We start from the raw sequence: 24,128 nt of genomic DNA, 5'->3' as shown, positions 1-24,128 counted from the left end.
TCAAGAAGGATTCAAATCCAACAAGAAGACAGACCTCCAGCTGATCTGCCTGAACCCTCTTCATCAGGCATTCTTCCACAAAAGTGTTTGATCTGCAACAAATATGATGCCATCTATGTTCCAGATCCGACGGTGAGTAATTAAAAAAAATTGTAATCATCACAAAAATAATAAATAATAACTTTAGCTTTCTGATCTGTGGATATGGAAATTATTCTGTCTCTTGCTCTGGTAATTTAATCAAAGTCTATCTTGATAAATGATATAATGAATTAAATTTTACATGTAGTTCTCTTGTCTTAGTAAATGCCAAACTGTCAAAGTTGAAATGCTCTACGATGTAGCTGTTTAAAAAAATGACGAGTCCATCTTGTTGCATATCCGTGACAGGAACCTTGCCTCAGCTGAAGCAAGATACCACAAACATTGCTATTATCGATACACCAAAGATTATGCTAATATGCTTGCTAGGAATTCTCAACAGAAAGGTGTTTCTTCAGATTCTGAGGAAAACACCCCTTTCGATCAATTTTGCATTGATGTGATTGAAACACGCCTGATTTCAGGCGAAGAGGTTTTTACATTGAAAAAATTTCATGAAATTTTACACCAGTATAGCGATAATATAACAATGACAACGTCCCGGCTAAAAGATAAACTAAAATTGAAATACTCATCACTGTTGTTTCACCCATCAAGATCAAAGAATAAAAGTGAATTGGTTTACCGTGATGGAATGACTGCTGGTAATGTTCTTGATGACTCCATTCACCCATACCAGAGTTCAACAGTCGACTTTTTGGCTTTGTTGCTTGGATTTACCGATGATCCACTTTCAATTGAGTTGAATATTGTAGAATCAAAAGAGAAACAGGTTGTGTCGATTGCACAGGACATGATTCAAATCGCCACATCTGGGAGAGTGCTTACTCAAAAGGCATTGGCATTGGGAGTCACCACACGACAAATTACTTGTAGTCATCGATTAGTACAGTTGCTTAATCAATTCGGACATAGTTGCTCACCCGATCTCCTTTATAAAAATGACTCTAGTTTCACAAATCTATCAGTAATGAGTCCAATTTTGTTCCTCGAAACATTACTGTCAAAACCCGGACAACTTTAGTTTGGGATAATAATGATTTTATGGAAGAAACACTTTATGGGAAAGGAACAACCCATGTCTGGGATAATAATGGTTTGGGATAATAATGATTTTATGGAAGAAACACTTTCTGGAAAAGGAACAACCCATGTCGCAAATGGAATAATTATTCAAAACAGAAGGAAAGGTGATCCAGTTCATCTTCGTGAAAAGGTTGTTTTACCAAAGAAATACTCTTCATTCTCTGCTCCCCCGCCAACTACCATCATAGAACCCTTCATTTTAACAAAGAAGGCATCTCCTAATTTCTCAAAAGTTGATAGAAATCTACAAATTTATATCAAATAATTATCAATGAAAGGCGTAGTATATACTTCATTATAACCCTGCGAAAATTATACAACTTGTTGCCCCAAAATTGCAACGTAGTCCGGTAGAATTAGCCTGAGACCTGGACAAAATTCCCAACAAGCTGAAATTTTGCACAGAGGTCCCCAATAGGATACTTGACCACCAAAAAAAAAGCCCCATCGATTCGGACATGGGAAAACTTTTTACGGACGATTTAATTTCGGACACGTCCGAAAAAAAAACTTGAAAAAAACTTCTCAAATATGCAAGTATTATATATCAAAAGAAAGATAATTTCAATACGAACAAAAAATTGCCTACAGGAAAGCCTGGAAATCATCTCACAAAGAGTTAGGAGACCTCGAATACATCATGGTTTTCATCTTCTTTTTATGTTATGCTTAAGTTCTTTAAAATTACTATTATGTCTAAGTTTGTTATGATTTGAGTATGATTTTTAGGTTCAAAACACGATTTTAAGAGATTGAACACTCTGAAAGATCTTTTTCATTATTTTTGATGCCATTGCAGTAAATATGTAAACATTCGAAGCACCTCGTTGAAATCATGGATGATGAAGGAAAACTGCTCCCCATCAATGATTTCGAATCTTGCTACTCAAAACTTCTGAAAGGAGAGTTGGCAGTTGAAGATCTAGTTGAGTTTGCCAATGGAGAAGGTGCAAAATCCTTTGAAAAGGAGATGAAGAAATTGAGTGATCGCTTGAATGAAGATTCGAGAACCGCCAAACTATGGATCCAATATATCAACTACATCGACATCGTCAAAGATTACATTATTGCAGAGTGAACATCCGATTGGAACTTCCATCTGAAAACTTTATCTAAAATGCTGAATCTTTTTGCTGCAACAGGCCACGTTAACTACGCGAGAAGTGCAAAAATGTACCTCCAGCAAATGCCAGAACTTAAAAAAAAGTACCCGTACCTGTTCGAAAAATTCTCCGCTGGTCAACATGCAGTGAGAATATCAAACCGCTACTGGGCTGGCTTGTGGTCTGACCTAGTTATTGAACAAACGCTTGTGCGGTCTGCTAAAAGTCGAGGTGGGCTTACGCGAGGACAAGGAATGGAGGAGAATGTTCGTCAACTCTGGATTTCGAGTATGAGCTATTGTGCAGCTGTCCATGATTCTATGACAACTTTGACCGAGGTGAAAGTAATAAGTAGCGATCAACATCAAGAGATGGGGTTTTCCCGGATCAAAACTGACAATGAACAATGAAGTTCTTCTGTTGGGTGGAGTAAAGGAACCCTTTCATCTTCAAAGATTAGCACCTACATTCGCTTTCATCAGGCGTTGTATCAATGAAAAACAAAGACAACGTGAACTGCGAAGAGGCCGAGAAAGTTGGTAAGAAGTTCCAGGAAACTATCGATGAAAAGGCCTTCACGGACGCCAAACTTAAACGGAAAGACGATGTGAAATCACTAGCAGTTATTCAAAATACGATAATTGTCGATGATGAACCAATAGCAGTTGACTCGACAAGCCTCTTCACTCGCCTGGCGGCTGTTGCTCAAAGAGAAGAAAACGTGGAAAAGTATGTTGAGTACGAGCTGACACAGTTTCCGGAAAGTCTCTTTAAAAGAGGATTGATGAGAAAACCTGACAAAGCATCACTGAGAAAGCTAATTTTACCAGAACAGAAATCTTGTGATCGTTTGTCAAGTGGCCAGTTTGTTCTTGATGGTGGTGCTCTGATACATATAGAGTCAGTTGGAAGAAAGGCATCACATTCATGGAAATAGCCTCATATCATGTCAGCTATGTGAGAGCCAACTATGGTACGTGTCGTGTCGTTTTCGATGGCTAAATCACCTAAATAAGTACAACTACAAACATTGCTATTATCGATACACCAAAGATTATGCTAATATGCTTGCTAGGAATTCTCAACAGAAAGGTGTTTCTTCAGATTCTGAGGAAAACACCCCTTTCGATCAATTTTGCATTGATGTGATTGAAACACGCCTGATTTCAGGCGAAGAGGTTTTTACATTGAAAAAACTTCATGAAATTTTACACCAGTATAGCGATAATATAACAATGACAACCTCCCGGCTAAAAGATAAACTAAAATTGAAATACTCATCACTGTTGTTTCATCCATCAAGATCAAAGAATAAAAGTGAATTGGTTTACCGTGATGGAATGACTGCTGGTAATGTTCTTGATGACTCCATTCACCCATACCAGAGTTCAACAGTCGACTTTTTGGCTTTGTTGCTTGGATTTACCGATGATCCACTTTCAATTGAGTTGAATATTGTAGAATCAAAAGAGAAACAGGTTGTGTCGATTGCACAGGACATGATTCAAATCGCCACATCTGGGAGAGTGCTTACTCAAAAGGCATTGGCATTGGGAGTCACCACACGACAAATTACTTGTAGTCATCGATTAGTACAGTTGCTTAATCAATTCGGACATAGTTGCTCACCCGATCTCCTTTATAAAAATGACTCTAGTTTCACAAAATCTATCAGTAATGAGTCCAATTTTGTTCCTCGAAACATTACTGTCAAAACCCGGACAACTTTAGTTTGGGATAATAATGATTTTATGGAAGAAACACTTTATGGGAAAGGAACAACCCATGTCTGGGATAATAATGGTTTGGGATAATAATGATTTTATGGAAGAAACACTTTCTGGAAAAGGAACAACCCATGTCGCAAATGGAATAATTATTCAAAACAGAAGGAAAGGTGATCCAGTTCATCTTCGTGAAAAGGTTGTTTTACCAAAGAAATACTCTTCATTCTCTGCTCCCCCGCCAACTACCATCATAGAACCCTTCATTTTAACAAAGAAGGCATCTCCTAATTTCTCAAAAGTTGATAGAAATCTACAAATTTATATCAAATAATTATCAATGAAAGGCGTAGTATATACTTCATTATAACCCTGCGAAAATTATACAACTTGTTGCCCCAAAATTGCAACGTAGTCCGGTAGAATTAGCCTGAGACCTGGACAAAATTCCCAACAAGCTGAAATTTTGCACAGAGGTCCCCAATAGGATACTTGACCACCAAAAAACAAGCCCCATCGATTCGGACATGGGAAAACTTTTTACGGACGATTTAATTTCGGACACGTCCGAAAAAAAAACTTGAAAAAAACTTCTCAAAATATGCAAGTATTATATATCAAAAGAAAGATAATTTCAATACGAACAAAAAATTGCCTACAGGAAAGCCTGGAAATCATCTCACAAAGAGTTAGGAGACCTCGAATACATCATGGTTTTCATCTTCTTTTTATGTTATGCTTAAGTTCTTTAAAATTACTATTATGTCTAAGTTTGTTATGATTTGAGTATGATTTTTAGGTTCAAAACACGATTTTAAGAGATTGAACACTCTGAAAGATCTTTTTCATTATTTTTGATGCCATTGCAGTAAATATGTAAACATTCGAAGCACCTCGTTGAAATCATGGATGATGAAGGAAAACTGCTCCCCATCAATGATTTCGAATCTTGCTACTCAAAACTTCTGAAAGGAGAGTTGGCAGTTGAAGATCTAGTTGAGTTTGCCAATGGAGAAGGTGCAAAATCCTTTGAAAAGGAGATGAAGAAATTGAGTGATCGCTTGAATGAAGATTCGAGAACCGCCAAACTATGGATCCAATATATCAACTACATCGACATCGTCAAAGATTACATTATTGCAGAGTGAACATCCGATTGGAACTTCCATCTGAAAACTTTATCTAAAATGCTGAATCTTTTTGCTGCAACAGGCCACGTTAACTACGCGAGAAGTGCAAAAATGTACCTCCAGCAAATGCCAGAACTTAAAAAAAAGTACCCGTACCTGTTCGAAAAATTCTCCGCTGGTCAACATGCAGTGAGAATATCAAACCGCTACTGGGCTGGCTTGTGGTCTGACCTAGTTATTGAACAAACGCTTGTGCGGTCTGCTAAAAGTCGAGGTGGGCTTACGCGAGGACAAGGAATGGAGGAGAATGTTCGTCAACTCTGGATTTCGAGTATGAGCTATTGTGCAGCTGTCCATGATTCTATGACAACTTTGACCGAGGTGAAAGTAATAAGTAGCGATCAACATCAAGAGATGGGGTTTTCCCGGATCAAAACTGACAATGAACAATGAAGTTCTTCTGTTGGGTGGAGTAAAGGAACCCTTTCATCTTCAAAGATCAGCACCTACATTCGCTTTCATCAGGCGTTGTATCAATGAAAAACAAAGACAACGTGAACTGCGAAGAGGCCGAGAAAGTTGGTAAGAAGTTCCAGGAAACTATCGATGAAAAGGCCTTCACAGACGCCAAACTTAAACGGAAAGACGATGTGAAATCACTAGCAGTTATTCAAAATACGATAATTGTCGATGATGAACCAATAGCAGTTGACTCGACAAGCCTCTTCACTCGCCTGGCGGCTGTTGCTCAAAGAGAAGTAGAAAAGTATTTTGAGTACGAGCTGACACAGTTTCCGGAAAGTCTCTTTAAAAGAGGATTGATGAGAAAACCTGACAAAGCATCACTGAGAAAGCTAATTTTACCAGAACAGAAATCTTGTGATCGTTTGTCAAGTGGCCAGTTTGTTCTTGATGGTGGTGCTCTGATACATATAGAGTCAGTTGGAAGAAAGGCATCACATTCATGGAAATAGCCTCATATCATGTCAGCTATGTGAGAGCCAACTATGGTACGTGTCGTGTCGTTTTCGATGGCTACAATGACCCCACTTTGATAAAATCCAATGAGCACGAACGGAGGAAGAAATCACATGGGTCCTGTCCTGACGTTGACATTTTGGAAGATAACGAATCAAAATACAACCGGGAACGTTTTCTTTCTAATTGGAAGAACAAAGAACAACTGGTAATGCTGATTGCCGAGTATCTAACTCGTGATGGCCAAAGCGTCCATATTTGTGAAGGTGATGTTGACACCAAGATCGTATCCACAGCCTCGGAGCTGGCAAAACAAGAATCAACAACTGTAGTCGCTGATGACACTGACGTGGCTGTCATGATGGCGTATCACTGGCAAGAAACCACTTTTGTTCCTGTCAGAACGAGCAAAGAAGTGTTGGGATATTGGTAGCTGTCAAGACGAGCTAAATGGACAAAAAAAACATCTCTTGATCATCCATGCTTGGACTGGATGCGACTCGACATCTGCTATATGTGGCAAGGCCAAAGTCAGTTTCGTTAATCAAATCAAGAAATCAGAAATTTTGGGCGAAGTATCTGAAGCCTTTACTGACTCTCAATCGACCAAGGAACAAATTCAGGATGTCTCAATCGAAGCTTTCAGAGAGATATATGGTGGAAATCATGATAAATCACTATCAAATTTAAGGTATAGTTTACATAACAGTGTAATATGTACAATAAAATGCAACCTAACATTTAAGTATTCAAATGTCCATACAGTATGTATCAGTTGTTTTTTACTTTTTAATGATAATTGGTTTCGATTTCCACCACTTCAGATACAACAAATACCTTGAGATGCTTTGCAAAGGATTGATTCAACCTGAGCGATTGCCCCCCACATCTGATACTGCAACGCAACATGGTGCCAGAGTTCACATCCAGGTAATCACTTTATGACCTCTGGCTGATCAAGTGCGAAACCAAAACCAATCAATTTATGAACTATAATAGATGTAATTTTCGTTACTTATTTAGGTGATTTGGTGTAAAGAACTTGATGAGAACGTCTTAGACCCAACAAAATGGGGCTGGCAGGGCTCTGATACAGGTCTTCCCCGAAATTCTCAAAATTATCAAATGTAAATGCAAGATGTCCTCTAAGAATCCTTGTGGAACAAATCTTTGCTCTTGCCGGAAAAATGGTGTACCATTACATGCGTGTGGTAATTGCCATGGCATGGTTTGTAACAATAAAACGGAAAGATTCCATAACCATTTAAGTCTAACCGGGCCTGAAATTTGGGGCGTAAATAAAGCTTCTTTCTTAATTCTTATATTGATGGTTTTCTCAGGTGGAAAGGGATCAAGACGGCGAGGAGATACCAGACGAAACAATACACGAAGCAACATATGACACGACAAATGAAACAACAGAGGAAAATCAGAACGAAACCTTCAATAACTTTTACGATGATAGGAATATTTTTGATTTGTTTGATTGAGGTCCTTGAAAAACGAAACCGATTGTCCTTTATTTTTTATTGATAATGTACCCACTTTAAGGCCTCATAAATCTTTGTGAGATGATTTTCAGGTTTCTTTGTAGGCAACGTTTTTGTTCGTATTGAAATTATCTTTCTTTTGATATATGACACTTGCATATTTTGAGAACTTTTTTTTCAAGTTTTTTTTTCGGACGTGTCCGAAATTAAATCGTCCGTAAAAAGTTTTCCCATGTCCGAATCGATGGGGCTTTTTTTCTGGTGGTCAAGTATCCTATTGGGGACCTATGTACAAAATTTCAGCTTGTTGGGAATTTTGTCCAGGTTCTGGTGAAAATTTACATAATTCTACTGGACTAACGTGCCAATTGAAGGATACTTCGGGGAAAAATCATTAAAATGAGGGGGTCATTATAAAGTGATATTTGGGTGATTTTCCCAAATACCATGAAGGTTTTGACACTTTTTCAGACCTCTTTGGGAAAAATTCATAAAGTGGGGGGGGGGTCATTATAAAGTGATGCGGGGGTGATTTTTTCCAAAAATTGAAAAATGACCCCCCCCCCTACAATCAAGCACAAAAGAGTACATCACAAAATTACTCAAATAGCACTACATTGTTTTTTTATAGATTTTTCCATGAGCCTTCACCCTTAATTAGACTCCCCTTTAGGAGCAAAAGAGTAAAGGAAAAGACTGAGCTGTTGACAGAAGCAAACTAAAGGAAAGTAAAATGTAAGTTGTCGATGGATAAAATAAATCATATATGTTATGAAAAAAAAAGAAATATAGTGAAGAATTTAAAAACCAGTATTTTTCTTTTTCGGCTTTACAACTTTAGGTTTCTTTACGACTTTGGATTTCTTCGCTCTTTTTGGCAATTCACGGGTGTCTTTCACATCAATGTAACCTGAGATCAGATTGCGAATGTTTTCTGCACACCACGCTGAAGCTCTAAAGGGATGTGTGAAAACAAACAATCTGACGAATATGCAATCTCAAAATCGTAAGTACCGCGTTCGTCTAAAAGGACTGGGAATGACAACAAAGTTGCGCGATTGTGTTTATGAATAGGGCGCCGTATCAGTTTTTATTTTTCCGGCGCACAACAAGATTCTTGTTGTAGAATTTTCCACAGGAGGACTATTTTCCTCAGATGTATAATTTTCAAGCGCCTTTAGAGGTTTACCGTGCTCGTAAGAAAATTATGAACATCTGTTATCAGACGATCTTTTTGTCTCTCCTACCTCTTGTATTGCTTCCTTTTATTATCATGTCCGATTTTGAAACAATTATCTTTCTTTCAGTGTACATATACTGTTCCAAAGAAGGGTTGTCAACACCTCCTTTCGATCTATAATGATATTAGAAAAAGCACAGGTTAATAACTTATGCAATATCCAAGCACCAATTCAAAAAATACTAATGGTCAAATTTTTCTACTTCAAAATAAGTAATGGCCACTCACATACTTTTGGGTTTAAGTAGTTCCGTCAATAACGAACCAACCATTCGAAATATTTCGAAAATTCGGAATGGAAAAATATTTCTCGTTACCATGACAACAATCAAAATTCCATGTACTCCTAAAGGGTTTCTTTATTCGTAACTATGGGTTACTAACGAGGATGATTGATTCTCTCTCAAAAAATTAAAATATTCTTACCTTTGTTTTCCGAAGTGCTCCTCAATAGAACGTATTGGATTCCTTGGATCGATAATATCCCTGGTATATTGTGGACAATCGAATTGACTAAAATAAAATAGAATAATTCATGAGCATACTGAAATCTTGGTCAAGAAAATTCTAAAAAGATCATGTTTTTTTAGAATTGTTGATGAGAACCACATTGGCAAAAAATTTACGTATACGTACCAGTTATTCTGAGTCCGTCTAAAGTCTCATGACTTATGCAGCATTTTGCCTGGTCCTCCTCACCTAGATTCAAAGTTTGTGTTTCTGACTTCCAGTCATTGAAATACTTGAGGAATACACCTTCAAGCAACTGAAATAGACACAAAATAATTCCTCTGAAGCATTTAACAAAAAAAAATATAGATGAAAAGGAGTTAATAATAAAATGTTTGTATATCTATTCAATAATCATTTATACTATAAAATTCTAATAAAAACGCTCTTAAATTTAGCATAAGAGGCTAAGTCAGACTGAGAGTATCACGCAAATACAATATTTCTATAAGTAACTTGAGCCGATTTTCTTCGGGGTCTGTCTTTTCAATCTCAGCTTTGTAATAAGGCTTCAAATTTTTCATTAACTTTGTTTGCGCTTTCCAAACATGGCCACCATTTAAGCAATCAAAAAACTTGTCAACTTTTCGAATAAATTCTTCATTTGCTTTGGTATGTTCATGACCTTGAAGTAGTAAATAATCAGCCATGGTTTTGCTCAAAACCTACAAAAATGTAATTAAGTTATACAAGTTCTTTCAACTTTTGATTAATACTGTCATAATGTCATAATTTTAGAGTAGGGAAAAGTTCATTTAAAAAAAACTGTAGAAAAATTTATTTAGTTATTTAGCTGATGTTAGATTAGTAAAAATTATAAACAAAGTAGTTATTGATTAAATGACAACAAATGATGTGAAATTCCTACGAGGTGTAAAATAATAGTCAAATCAATTAGTATACAAATAAAAACAATTGATTCCAAAAAGTAAGAAAAAAATCCAGTTAATTCAAAAGTTCCTAACATCAAAAAGTTTGCAGAATTCATGCGAACTAAATTGGTATTATTAGTATTACAATGCATTATTAACCCATAAGTCTTTCTCTCAGAAAACTAAGAATTAAAGTAATGCACGTAATACTGACCTGAGCAGCCAAGTTGACTCTCATGCGTAGTCTTAGAGTGAGATGAATGTGATCAAAAGTAATCCTGTAAAGTTTCCGTAAACCAGGTGGAAGGCTGTTCTTATTCAAATCCATCTCATAGGCATTTCGAATATGTGCCCTAAGTAAACAGGACCAAAACCTATTTCTAAAATCATTTCATCAAAAATTACCTCAGCCAAAAATTTAGTTTCTAAACAGTTTTAAAATATACTGTAATTCAGTAGAAGCTAATTCTTCCCAAAAGATGTCATATTAATTTTTGCTAAAAACGCCCCTCGTGCACTCTTTTCAAACATTTTCATTAAATTGTTCCAATATATCTCTTATTTTTGTGAGTTCTTGAAGATTTCTCTAACACTCTTTATAAATAAAGGGGGTTCGACTACTGTGTAGTGCACTCATTCACCAAAAGACTCAAACATCATCAAAGTCCCATAAAACTATCAAATCTAGCATTCAGAGAAAATGTAGTGTTACAGATGATTTTTCAAGATTGTTCCTTAAAGTTTTGATAAGATGAGGAACATCACTGAAAAAGTATATTCTTCTCTTTTTATCAAAACGGTTTGGAGTCCAAAACACAACACCATCTTCTGACATGTTTGAACCGTCTGCCAGCTTATGCAAAGCAAAAAATCCTCTGTTGGCTGAGGCACCGTCACAAATAAAGGCCAGGACTTTCACACCACGTATTTCAAGTGCAGCCACTCCTTCCCAAATTATGTTATATAATTATCCTGAATTTGCTGAGGTTGTTACAAAATAACCAATGGGGTAGTTTAAGTATTTCACAATGCCCCTGGCATGATAGCCAAAACAAGGGTTGCAATTTCTGGTGGATCAGTGATGTAATCTTTTTTGCATTTGCTGTTCAAGAAGATTGATTTCCTCATTGATGTTTCCCAACGAAGTGAAACCAACCATTTAGTCAAAAAAGATTTCAAAAATTAGAAAAATGTTTTAATTGTTTTATTCATTGTTCTGAATGAGTACAGTATATTTAATGTTTATAAACAGTAAAACGTACTGAATTAATTAAATTTTCATTATCTCCAAATTGTGTACACAAAGAAATCCACAAATTATGTATCCTAAGATTCACTGGATTAGCGTAACTTCTTAAACCCAACATTATGAGTAAAAATGTCCTAAATTTTTTCTTATAACCAATCAAACTAGTTTCTTATAACCAATTAAACTAGATAGACTTAATAAAAATGTTACTTGTTAAAAAAATGTTTAATTTACTTTGAAGAATAACAAATTAGAGCTTTTTAAAATTTTTAATGAAAATTACCTGATTTTAACCAAACCAGATTTTATTTTCATTTCGTTAAAGAGTAGAGTACAGATTTGTTTCTCTGTTGGCACATCTTTTAGATGATCGTCCAAAAGGTGTGTAATAATGTCCGGATTATATCCACAACCAATATCTGTAAAATTTGCGTATTGATTCAGGGTTGTTCGGTGGGGAAGCTGAAGAAACCCAGTGTCTCTGATATGGTCGTAGGTTCCTGGAATAGTGTCAATAAAAAAGTCCCAGTTAAATATTAGGGACAGAGTTATAGCAGTGAAGAGTACCTGGCACCCTGGGCGTATAAAACTATTTAAACAAGAACTGAATTTATCCACAGCAATAAACTTTGCATATTGTATCTTTTGCAATGAGCTTTTTGTGAAATTTTAGGAAATTGGTAGAATGGAGTCATTTATAATGCGTGTAATACTAATAATACCAATACTAATATTAATAATAATAATACAGGATTTAGTTTGTATAAACGACTGGAAGAATCCGGTGTTCCGGCCTTATAGATACCCCGGCTAGCTGCGCAAAACTTGCGTAGCGAGAAAACAATTTATCAAGCAACAACAAACTCTCAAAACGAAATCAACTCAAATCAAAAACTTTCAATACACAAATCCACACATTTTTTTTCTGAAGAATTATAACTGCAATATTGACACTTTTCTTTTGTTTGGAGTTAGTACACAAAGGTTTCTAGACGACTAAAATTGTTCCATTCATTACTTTTTGCTTTAATTCCACTATGTATAAATTAGTCGTCTAGCTTGCTAGACTAGGAAATTGGAAACATTATCAAAATTACTTCTAATTACCCGGAGATTTCAAGTAAATACTGATTATTGCTGATAACAAATTTCCATCCTTCTGTTTAAGCTTAATTCCTAAAAAAGACAGAATTGATTACAATTACATTACATTTCACTTTCACACCCTCACAAGTCACCCCTTATTCACAGTACAACTTGGTTCAATTATAAAAATTCTGGTATTTGTTTTGAATTCTGGCCTATTTACTTTCAGTATGATAAGAAGCTTTTTGGAAAGTTACATGGTTCGTTGTTTGAAAGTACTTAAAAATTTAAGTGAAATATCTGTAAAGTTTAGAAAATTTATGGTCAATAATTTTTGGTTAAAACAAAAATTTGGATTTTGTCATAGAAATGGCGCACCAAAATACTTTTAATTGCCAACTTGTCTTTGCACTAACAACTTTTTTTTCGCACTACCAACTTTTTTTACACACTACCAACTGTGTAAAAAAGTGAAGTGTAAAAAATAAATTTGTTGCAAAAAATATTGCTACTGTAAAAAAAACAAGCAACATGCTGAATGGACCTACCTAATGATGAACATCAGATGAAAATAAGAAAAAAGTGACAATAATTGTACAAAAATTCAGAATGGAAAAATAAAGCTTGTGTGTTGAATAATGTAAAATGGTAAAAAGGAATTTCCCCAAATACGAAAATCACTTGAACCATTCAGGCCCAAACAACCTTTTAAGCTGTTTTTTGCGGTTTGTGTAAACCGCAGGTTACAGGTCGCAGTACAGGTCGCAGGTTACAGGTCACAGGTTACAGGTCACAGGTTACATGTCAACAAAGTGCAGACCGGAAAAAATGATAATAAGATCATAACATATACATAACATAACATCAATACATAACGCATTAAATTACAAAAAAGTAATACATGTTATTTAGATATTATAAAATGACAATTGAATAGAATAACAACCTAGTGACACTTACCTACAAAAATAATGACAAATCATAAAATATGATGCCTAACAAGACAAAAACACGAAAAATATTTATAATACATAATGTGATGTTGATAGTGTGAATGGATATAAAACGGCACCAATCAGAAGCTTGTGAGGTCCTTAAGAGGGTGGTTTTAGAAGGATGAAACTAATTAATCATTCAATTGTTATTTTAATGACTTAATGACAATTTTTGACAAAAATATTGACAGAATCACAAAATATCATGTCTTACAAGAGAAAAACACCAAAAATATTTAGCATACCGAATGTGATGATAACAATATGGCTGGATATACACTTTTTTTTTATATAAGAACAATTTTATAAGAACAATGAGGCTCAAAAATGCCAAAAAATAAGAACAATTTAAGAACAATCCTGAGCCTGGAGTTGCTGAGGTTTTAGGTAAAATAAGGGCCAAATTAATGAAATTAGGGTACAAACCCAAAAATACCCCCAAATTTGCCCTAAAAATAAGAACAGGATAAGAACAATTTGAGGCTCGAAGTGCCAAAAAAATAAGAACAGCCGAGCCTCAACAAAAATTTACTGGTTCTTATAAAAAAAAAAAAGTGTAAAATTACACCAATCAGAAGCTCGTGAGAAGGTAGTTTTAGAGCGATGTGTTTTATTATATGTAACCATCATATAACATTACAAACATTACAATATGTAATATACCTGTTATACGTATGATATGGTTTCAAATATTTCTGGTCTGCGTTATACACGGCGCAAACTGCGAAAGATCGATAAAAGCACATGGTTAAATTTTGATGTTTGAAATGGTTTTAATGGATGAAATTGCTTGAGAATTATGTTTTTGATAATTCTTTGTGTTTTCCAAACATTTTCCTCTGCAATGACGTTGATTAGAGTCAACCTGTCATCACTGACCTGTGACCTGTAACCTATAACCTGTGACCTGTAACCTGCGGTTTACACAAACCGTGTTTTTTGCCCAAATTTGCCCAAAATAATTTTCCTTAAAAATCTGACTTCGTCACATTTTGGGCATTGCCATTTTGCATCATTGTGCAAACAATCAGAAAAAAATTATGAGTCAACATTGAGAAAAGCTATATTTTCTTATTTGGTTAAAGGGAATTTCCCCAAAATACGAAAATCCGTTTTTTAAGGCGAAAAAGAATTTTCCGGGAAAAACCACTTCAGCCATTCTTTAGAGAATCTTGCCCTCCATCTTTGTACAAAAAATCAGAAAAAAGTAATGACAGGATTTTGCACAAAGTCCAAAAACCCTATTTTTAGGCAGTTTTTGGCCCAAATTTGCCCAAATATATTTTTTTTCGAAAATCGGGCTCCGACACATTTTAGGCATTGCCATTTTGCATCATTGTGCAAAAAATCAGAAAAACATAATGAGTCAACATTGTTAAAAGCTATATTTTCTTATTTGGTTAAAGGGATTTTCCCCCAAAATACGAAAATCCGTTTTTTAAGGCGAATAAGAATTTTCCGGGAAAAACCACTTCAGCCATTCTTTAGAGAATCTTGCCCTCCATCTTTGTACAAAAAATCAGGAAAAAGTAATGACAGGATTTTGCACAAAGTCCAAAAAACCCTATTTTTAGGTAGTTTTTGGCCCAAATTTGCCTAAATAAATTTTTTCTCAAAAATCGGGCTCCGTCACGTTCTGGGCATTACCATTTTGCATCATTGTGCAAAAAATCATAAAAAACTTATGAGCCAATCCTGAGAAAAGCTGGTAACAGACGGACGGACGAACGAACGAACGGACGAACGGACATGGGTTAATTTATAGGACCTCCACCGGGGCACCCGGAGGTAGGTCCAAAAAGAGGATGTTGAAAATCAATTACCTTTATGCTTTATAGACTGAGATAATTTTTTCTCTAGCACTCTTTTCTGCCGTTGAAGTTCTTTGATTTCCAAACTGGAATCAAATAGCTTCCTCTTCAACTGCTTCTTGCTCATACTGCTGTGTGGACGTTTCTTCGCAAAACTAAATAAAAATGGATCGATTTGAAGACATCAATTTGGCATCACCACCTGCTCCTGTCTCACCTGCTTCCACTGTTGCTTATGTAAGAGTTTCATTAACATTGTTAGGATATTATTACCTTGTTTGTCTTTGCAGTTTATTTGATAAGTTAGAGTGTCAGATTTTCTACATAAAACCAAGCTTATACAGTTTACTTCAATCTAAGGGCTAACTTCCAGTTAGTTCCGATAGTATTAAGAGTTAATTTCTTTTATAAGGGTCTTGATGATGAAGGTGGAGTCACCTCCGAGCAAGTGGTTTTGGTCGAAGATACAGAGGTCAAGGATAATTCGACTAATTTTGAAATTGAGGAGGAAATTGAGCTAGAAAATCAAGTTTTGAATGAGAGTCAAGCAGATATAGACATTGATATTCCAGTCCAGATGCAGATATTATGGGGTCATTATAAAGTGATGCGGGGGTGATTTTTTCCAAAAATTGAAAAATGACCCCCCCCTACAATCAAGCACAAAAGAGTACATCACAGAATCACTCAAATAGCACTACATTGTTTTTTTATAGATTTTTCCATGAGCCTTCACCCTTAATTAGACTCCCCTTTAGGAGCAAAAGAGTAAAGGAAAAGACTGAGCTGTTGACAGAAGCAAACTAAAGGAAAGTAAAATGTAAGTTGTCGATGGATAAAATAAATCATATATGTTATGAAAAAAAAAAGAAATATAGTGAAGAATTTAAAAACCAGTATTTTTCTTTTTCGGCTTTACAACTTTAGGTTTCTTTACGACTTTGGATTTCTTCGCTCTTTTTGGCAATTCACGGGTGTCTTTCACATCAATGTAACCTGAGATCAGATTGCGAATGTTTTCTGCACACCACGCTGAAGCTCTAAAGGGATGTGTGAAAACAAACAATCTGACGAATATGCAATCTCAAAATCGTAAGTACCGCGTTCGTCTAAAAGGACTGGGAATGACAACAAAGTTGCGCGATTGTGTTTATGAATAGGGCGCCGTATCAGTTTTTATTTTTCCGGCGCACAACAAGATTCTTGTTGTAGAATTTTCCACAGGAGGACTATTTTCCTCAGATGTATAATTTTCAAGCGCCTTTAGAGGTTTACCGTGCTCGTAAGAAAATTATGAACATCTGTTATCAGACGATCTTTTTGTCTCTCCTACCTCTTGTATTGCTTCCTTTTATTATCATGTCCGATTTTGAAACAATTATCTTTCTTTCAGTGTACATATACTGTTCCAAAGAAGGGTTGTCAACACCTCCTTTCGATCTATAATGATATTAGAAAAAGCACAGGTTAATAACTTATGCAATATCCAAGCACCAATTCAAAAAATACTAATGGTCAAATTTTTCTACTTCAAAATAAGTAATGGCCACTCACATACTTTTGGGTTTAAGTACTTCCGTCAATAACGAACCAACCATTCGAAATATTTCGAAAATTCGGAATGGAAAAATATTTCTCGTTACCATGACAACAATCAAAATTCCATGTACTCCTAAAGGGTTTCTTTATTCGTAACTATGGGTTACTAACGAGGATGATGATTCTCTCTCAAAAAATTAAAATATTCTTACCTTTGTTTTCCGAAGTGCTCCTCAATAGAACGTATTGGATTCCTTGGATCGATAATATCCCTGGTATATTGTGGACAATCGAATTGACTAAAATAAAATAGAATAATTCATGAGCATACTGTAATCTTGGTCAAGAAAATTCTAAAAAGATCATGTTTTTTTAGAATTGTTGATGAGAACCACATTGGCAAAAAATTTACGTATACGTACCAGTTATTCTGAGTCCGTCTAAAGTCTCATGACTTATGCAGCATTTTGCCTGGTCCTCCTCACCTAGATTCAAAGTTTGTGTTTCTGACTTCCAGTCATTGAAATACTTGAGGAATACACCTTCAAGCAACTGAAATAGACACAAATAATTCCTCTGAAGCATTTAACAAAAAAAAATATAGATGAAAAGGAGTTAATAATAAAATGTTTGTATATCTATTCAATAATCATTTATACTATAAAATTCTAATAAAAACGCTCTTAAATTTAGCATAAGAGGCTAAGTCAGACTGAGAGTATCACGCAAATACAATATTTCTATAAGTAACTTGAGCCGATTTTCTTCGGGGTCTGTCTTTTCAATCTCAGCTTTGTAATAAGGCTTCAAATTTTTCATTAACTTTGTTTGCGCTTTCCAAACATGGCCACCATTTAAGCAATCAAAAAACTTGTCAACTTTTCGAATAAATTCTTCATTTGCTTTGGTATGTTCATGACCTTGAAGTAGTAAATAATCAGCCATGGTTTTGCTCAAAACCTACCAAAAATGTAATTAAGTTATACAAGTTCTTTCAACTTTTGATTAATACTGTCATAATGTCATAATTTTAGAGTAGGGAAAAGTTCATTTAAAAAAAACTGTAGAAAAATTTATTTAGTTATTTAGCTGATGTTAGATTAGTAAAAATTATAAACAAAGTAGTTATTGATTAAATGACAACAAATGATGTGAAATTCCTACGAGGTGTAAAATAATAGTCAAATCAATTAGTATACAAATAAAAACAATTGATTCCAAAAAGTAAGAAAAAAATCCAGTTAATTCAAAAGTTCCTAACATCAAAAAGTTTGCAGAATTCATGCGAACTAAATTGGTATTATTAGTATTACAATGCATTATTAACCCATAAGTCTTTCTCTCAGAAAACTAAGAATTAAAGTAATGTCCAAAACACAACACCATCTTCTGACATGTTTGAACCGTCTGCCAGCTTATGCAAAGCAAAAAATCCTCTGTTGGCTGAGGCACCGTCACAAATAAAGGCCAGGACTTTCACACCACGTATTTCAAGTGCAGCCACTCCTTCCCAAATTATGTTATATAATTATCCTGAATTTGCTGAGGTTGTTACAAAATAACCAATGGGGTAGTTTAAGTATTTCACAATGCCCCTGGCATGATAGCCAAAACAAGGGTTGCAATTTCTGGTGGATCAGTGATGTAATCTTTTTTGCATTTGCTGTTCAAGAAGATTGATTTCCTCATTGATGTTTCCCAACGAAGTGAAACCAACCATTTAGTCAAAAAAGATTTCAAAAATTAGAAAAATGTTTTAATTGTTTATTCATTGTTCTGAATGAGTACAGTATATTTAATGTTTATAAACAGTAAAACGTACTGAATTAATTAAATTTTCATTATCTCCAAATTGTGTACACAAAGAAATCCACAAATTATGTATCCTAAGATTCACTGGATTAGCGTAACTTCTTAAACCCAACATTATGAGTAAAAATGTCCTAAATTTTTTCTTATAACCAATCAGACTAGTTTCTTATAACCAATTAAACTAGATAGACTTAATAAAAATGTTACTTGTTAAAAAAATGTTTAATTTACTTTGAAGAATAACAAATTAGAGCTTTTTAAAATTTTTAATGAAAATTACCTGATTTTAACCAAACCAGATTTTATTTTCATTTCGTTAAAGAGTAGAGTACAGATTTGTTTCTCTGCTGGCACATCTTTTAGATGATCGTCCAAAAGGTGTGTAATAATGTCCGGATTATATCCACAACCAATATCTGTAAAATTTGCGTATTGATTCAGGGTTGTTCGGTGGGGAAGCTGAAGAAACCCAGTGTCTCTGATATGGTCGTAGGTTCCTGGAATAGTGTCAATAAAAAAGTCCCAGTTAAATATTAGGGACAGAGTTATAGCAGTGAAGAGTACCTGGCACCCTGGGCGTATAAAACTATTTAAACAAGAACTGAATTTATCCACAGCAATAAACTTTGCATATTGTATCTTTTGCAATGAGCTTTTTGTGAAATTTTAGGAAATTGGTAGAATGGAGTCATTTATAATGCGTGTAATACTAATAATACCAATACTAATAATAATAATAATAATAATACAGGATTTAGTTTGTATAAACGACTGGAAGAATCCGGTGTTCCGGCCTTATAGATACCCCGGCTAGCTGCGCAAAACTTGCGTAGCGAGAAAACAATTTATCAAGCAACAACAAACTCTCAAAACGAAATCAACTCAAATCAAAAACTTTCAATACACAAATCCACACATTTTTTTTCTGAAGAATTATAACTGCAATATTGACACTTTTCTTTTGTTTGGAGTTAGTACACAAAGGTTTCTAGACGACTAAAATTGTTCCATTCATTACTTTTTGCTTTAATTCCACTATGTATAAATTAGTCGTCTAGCTTGCTAGACTAGGAAATTGGAAACATTATCAAAATTACTTCTAATTACCCGGAGATTTCAAGTAAATACTGATTATTGCTGATAACAAATTTCCATCCTTCTGTTTAAGCTTAATTCCTAAAAAAGACAGAATTGATTACAATTACATTACATTTCACTTTCACACCCTCACAAGTCACCCCTTATTCACAGTACAACTTGGTTCAATTATAAAAATTCTGGTATTTGTTTTGAATTCTGGCCTATTTACTTTCAGTATGATAAGAAGCTTTTTGGAAAGTAACATGGTTCGTTGTTTGAAAGTACTTAAAAATTTAAGTGAAATATCTGTAAAGTTTAGAAAATTTATGGTCAATAATTTTTGGTTAAAACAAAAATTTGGATTTTGTCATAGAAATGGCGCCCCAAAATACTTTTAATTGCCAACTTGTCTTTGCACTAACAACTTTTTTTTCGCACTACCAACTTTTTTTACACACTACCAACTGTGTAAAAAAGTGAAGTGTAAAAAATAAATTTGTTGCAAAAAATATTGCTACTGTAAAAAAAACAAGCAACATGCTGAATGGACCTACCTAATGATGAACATCAGATGAAAATAAGAAAAAAGTGACAATAATTGTACAAAAATTCAGAATGGAAAAATAAAGCTTGTGTGTTGAATAATGTAAAATGGTAAAAAGGAATTTCCCCAAATACGAAAATCACTTGAACCATTCAGGCCCAAACAACCTTTTAAGCTGTTTTTTGCGGTTTGTGTAAACCGCAGGTTACAGGTCGCAGTACAGGTCGCAGGTTACAGGTCACAGGTTACAGGTCACAGGTTACATGTCAACAAAGTGCAGACCGGAAAAAATGATAATAAGATCATAACATATACATAACATAACATCAATACATAACGCATTAAATTACAAAAAAGTAATACATGTTATTTAGATATTATAAAATGACAATTGAATAGAATAACAACCTAGTGACACTTACCTACAAAAATAATGACAAATCATAAAATATGATGCCTAACAAGACAAAAACACGAAAAATATTTATAATACATAATGTGATGTTGATAGTGTGAATGGATATAAAACGGCACCAATCAGAAGCTTGTGAGATCCTTAAGAGGGTGGTTTTAGAAGGATGAAACTAATTAATCATTCAATTGTTATTTTAATGACTTAATGACAATTTTTGACAAAAATATTGACAGAATCACAAAATATCATGTCTTACAAGAGAAAAACACCAAAAATATTTAGCATACCGAATGTGATGATAACAATATGGCTGGATATACACTTTTTTTTTTTATAAGAACAATTTTATAAGAACAATGAGGCTCAAAAATGCCAAAAAATAAGAACAATTTAAGAACAATCCTGAGCCTGGAGTTGCTGAGGTTTTAGGTAAAATAAGGGCCAAATTAATGAAATTAGGGTACAAACCCAAAAATACCCCCAAATTTGCCCTAAAAATAAGAACAGGATAAGAACAATTTGAGGCTCGAAGTGCCAAAAAAATAAGAACAGCCGAGCCTCAACAAAAATTTACTGGTTCTTATAAAAAAAAAAAAGTGTAAAATTACACCAATCAGAAGCTCGTGAGAAGGTAGTTTTAGAGCGATGTGTTTTATTATATGTAACCATCATATAACATTACAAACATTACAATATGTAATATACCTGTTATACGTATGATATGGTTTCAAATATTTTCTGGTCTGCGTTATACACGGCGCAAACTGCGAAAGATCGATAAAAGCACATGGTTAAATTTTGATGTTTGAAATGGTTTTAATGGATGAAATTGCTTGAGAATTATGTTTTTGATAATTCTTTGTGTTTTCCAAACATTTTCCTCTGCAATGACGTTGATTAGAGTCAACCTGTCATCACTGACCTGTGACCTGTAACCTATAACCTGTGACCTGTAACCTGCGGTTTACACAAACCGTGTTTTTTGCCCAAATTTGCCCAAAATAATTTTCCTTAAAAATCTGACTTCGTCACATTTTGGGCATTGCCATTTTGCATCATTGTGCAAACAATCAGAAAAAAATTATGAGTCAACATTGAGAAAAGCTATATTTTCTTATTTGGTTAAAGGGAATTTCCCCAAAATACGAAAATCCGTTTTTTAAGGCGAAAAAGAATTTTCCGGGAAAAACCACTTCAGCCATTCTTTAGAGAATCTTGCCCTCCATCTTTGTACAAAAAATCAGAAAAAAGTAATGACAGGATTTTGCACAAAGTCCAAAAAACCCTATTTTTAGGCAGTTTTTGGCCCAAATTTGCCCAAATATATTTTTTTTCGAAAATCGGGCTCCGACACATTTTAGGCATTGCCATTTTGCATCATTGTGCAAAAAATCAGAAAAACATAATGAGTCAACATTGTTAAAAGCTATATTTTCTTATTTGGTTAAAGGGATTTTCCCCCAAAATACGAAAATCCGTTTTTTAAGGCGAATAAGAATTTTCCGGGAAAAACCACTTCAGCCATTCTTTAGAGAATCTTGCCCTCCATCTTTGTACAAAAAATCAGGAAAAAGTAATGACAGGATTTTGCACAAAGTCCAAAAAACCCTATTTTTAGGTAGTTTTTGGCCCAAATTTGCCTAAATAAATTTTTTCTCAAAAATCGGGCTCCGTCACGTTCTGGGCATTACCATTTTGCATCATTGTGCAAAAAATCATAAAAAACTTATGAGCCAATCCTGAGAAAAGCTGGTAACAGACGGACGGACGAACGAACGAACGAACGGACGAACGAACGAACGGACGAACGGACATGGGTTAATTTATAGGACCTCCACCGGGGCACCCGGAGGTAGGTCCAAAAAGAGGATGTTGAAAATCAATTACCTTTATGTTTTATAGACTGAGATAATTTTTTCTCTAGCACTCTTTTCTGCCGTTGAAGTTCTTTGATTTCCAAACTGGAATCAAATAGCTTCCTCTTCAACTGCTTCTTGCTCATACTGCTGTGTGGACGTTTCTTCGCAAAACTAAATAAAAATGGATCGATTTGAAGACATCAATTTGGCATCACCACCTGCTCCTGTCTCACCTGCTTCCACTGTTGCTTATGTAAGAGTTTCATTAACATTGTTAGGATATTATTACCTTGTTTGTCTTTGCAGTTTATTTGATAAGTTAGAGTGTCAGATTTTCTACATAAAACCAAGCTTATACAGTTTACTTCAATCTAAGGGCTAACTTCCAGTTAGTTCCGATAGTATTAAGAGTTAATTTCTTTTATAAGGGTCTTGATGATGAAGGTGGAGTCACCTCCGAGCAAGTGGTTTTGGTCGAAGATACAGAGGTCAAGGATAATTCGACTAATTTTGAAATTGAGGAGGAAATTGAGCTAGAAAATCAAGTTTTGAATGAGAGTCAAGCAGATATAGACATTGATATTCCAGTCCAGATGCAGATATTATGGGGTCATTATAAAGTGATGCGGGGGTGATTTTTTCCAAAAATTGAAAAATGACCCCCCCCTACAATCAAGCACAAAAGAGTACATCACAGAATCACTCAAATAGCACTACATTGTTTTTTTATAGATTTTTCCATGAGCCTTCACCCTTAATTAGACTCCCCTTTAGGAGCAAAAGAGTAAAGGAAAAGACTGAGCTGTTGACAGAAGCAAACTAAAGGAAAGTAAAATGTAAGTTGTCGATGGATAAAATAAATCATATATGTTATGAAAAAAAAAGAAATATAGTGAAGAATTTAAAAACCAGTATTTTTCTTTTTCGGCTTTACAACTTTAGGTTTCTTTACGACTTTGGATTTCTTCGCTCTTTTTGGCAATTCACGGGTGTCTTTCACATCAATGTAACCTGAGATCAGATTGCGAATGTTTTCTGCACACCACGCTGAAGCTCTAAAGGGATGTGTGAAAACAAACAATCTGACGAATATGCAATCTCAAAATCGTAAGTACCGCGTTCGTCTAAAAGGACTGGGAATGACAACAAAGTTGCGCGATTGTGTTTATGAATAGGGCGCCGTATCAGTTTTTATTTTTCCGGCGCACAACAAGATTCTTGTTGTAGAATTTTCCACAGGAGGACTATTTTCCTCAGATGTATAATTTTCAAGCGCCTTTAGAGGTTTACCGTGCTCGTAAGAAAATTATGAACATCTGTTATCAGACGATCTTTTTGTCTCTCCTACCTCTTGTATTGCTTCCTTTTATTATCATGTCCGATTTTGAAACAATTATCTTTCTTTCAGTGTACATATACTGTTCCAAAGAAGGGTTGTCAACACCTCCTTTCGATCTATAATGATATTAGAAAAAGCACAGGTTAATAACTTATGCAATATCC

The 24,128-nt window shown here is 34.7% G+C and overlaps 1 long non-coding RNA gene across 1 annotated transcript; it reads left to right on the top strand.

Annotated features, from left to right (window-relative positions):
* The first annotated feature begins 5,912 nt into the window (after nt 1-5,912).
* Nucleotides 5,913-7,636, top strand: LOC136800539 (uncharacterized). The gene is made up of 2 exons (XR_010845720.1): nt 5,913-7,053; nt 7,464-7,636. It is a non-coding gene; the product is annotated as an uncharacterized lncRNA (long non-coding RNA).
* Nucleotides 7,637-24,128: the final 16,492 nt, after the last annotated feature.

This window comes from Clytia hemisphaerica, unplaced genomic scaffold (genome assembly GCF_902728285.1).
Source record: "Clytia hemisphaerica strain Z4C2 unplaced genomic scaffold, Clytia hemisphaerica genome assembly, whole genome shotgun sequence".
NCBI classification, from domain to species: Eukaryota; Metazoa; Cnidaria; class Hydrozoa; order Leptothecata; family Clytiidae; genus Clytia; species Clytia hemisphaerica.
This window is presented reverse-complemented; position numbering and strand designations above follow the sequence as displayed.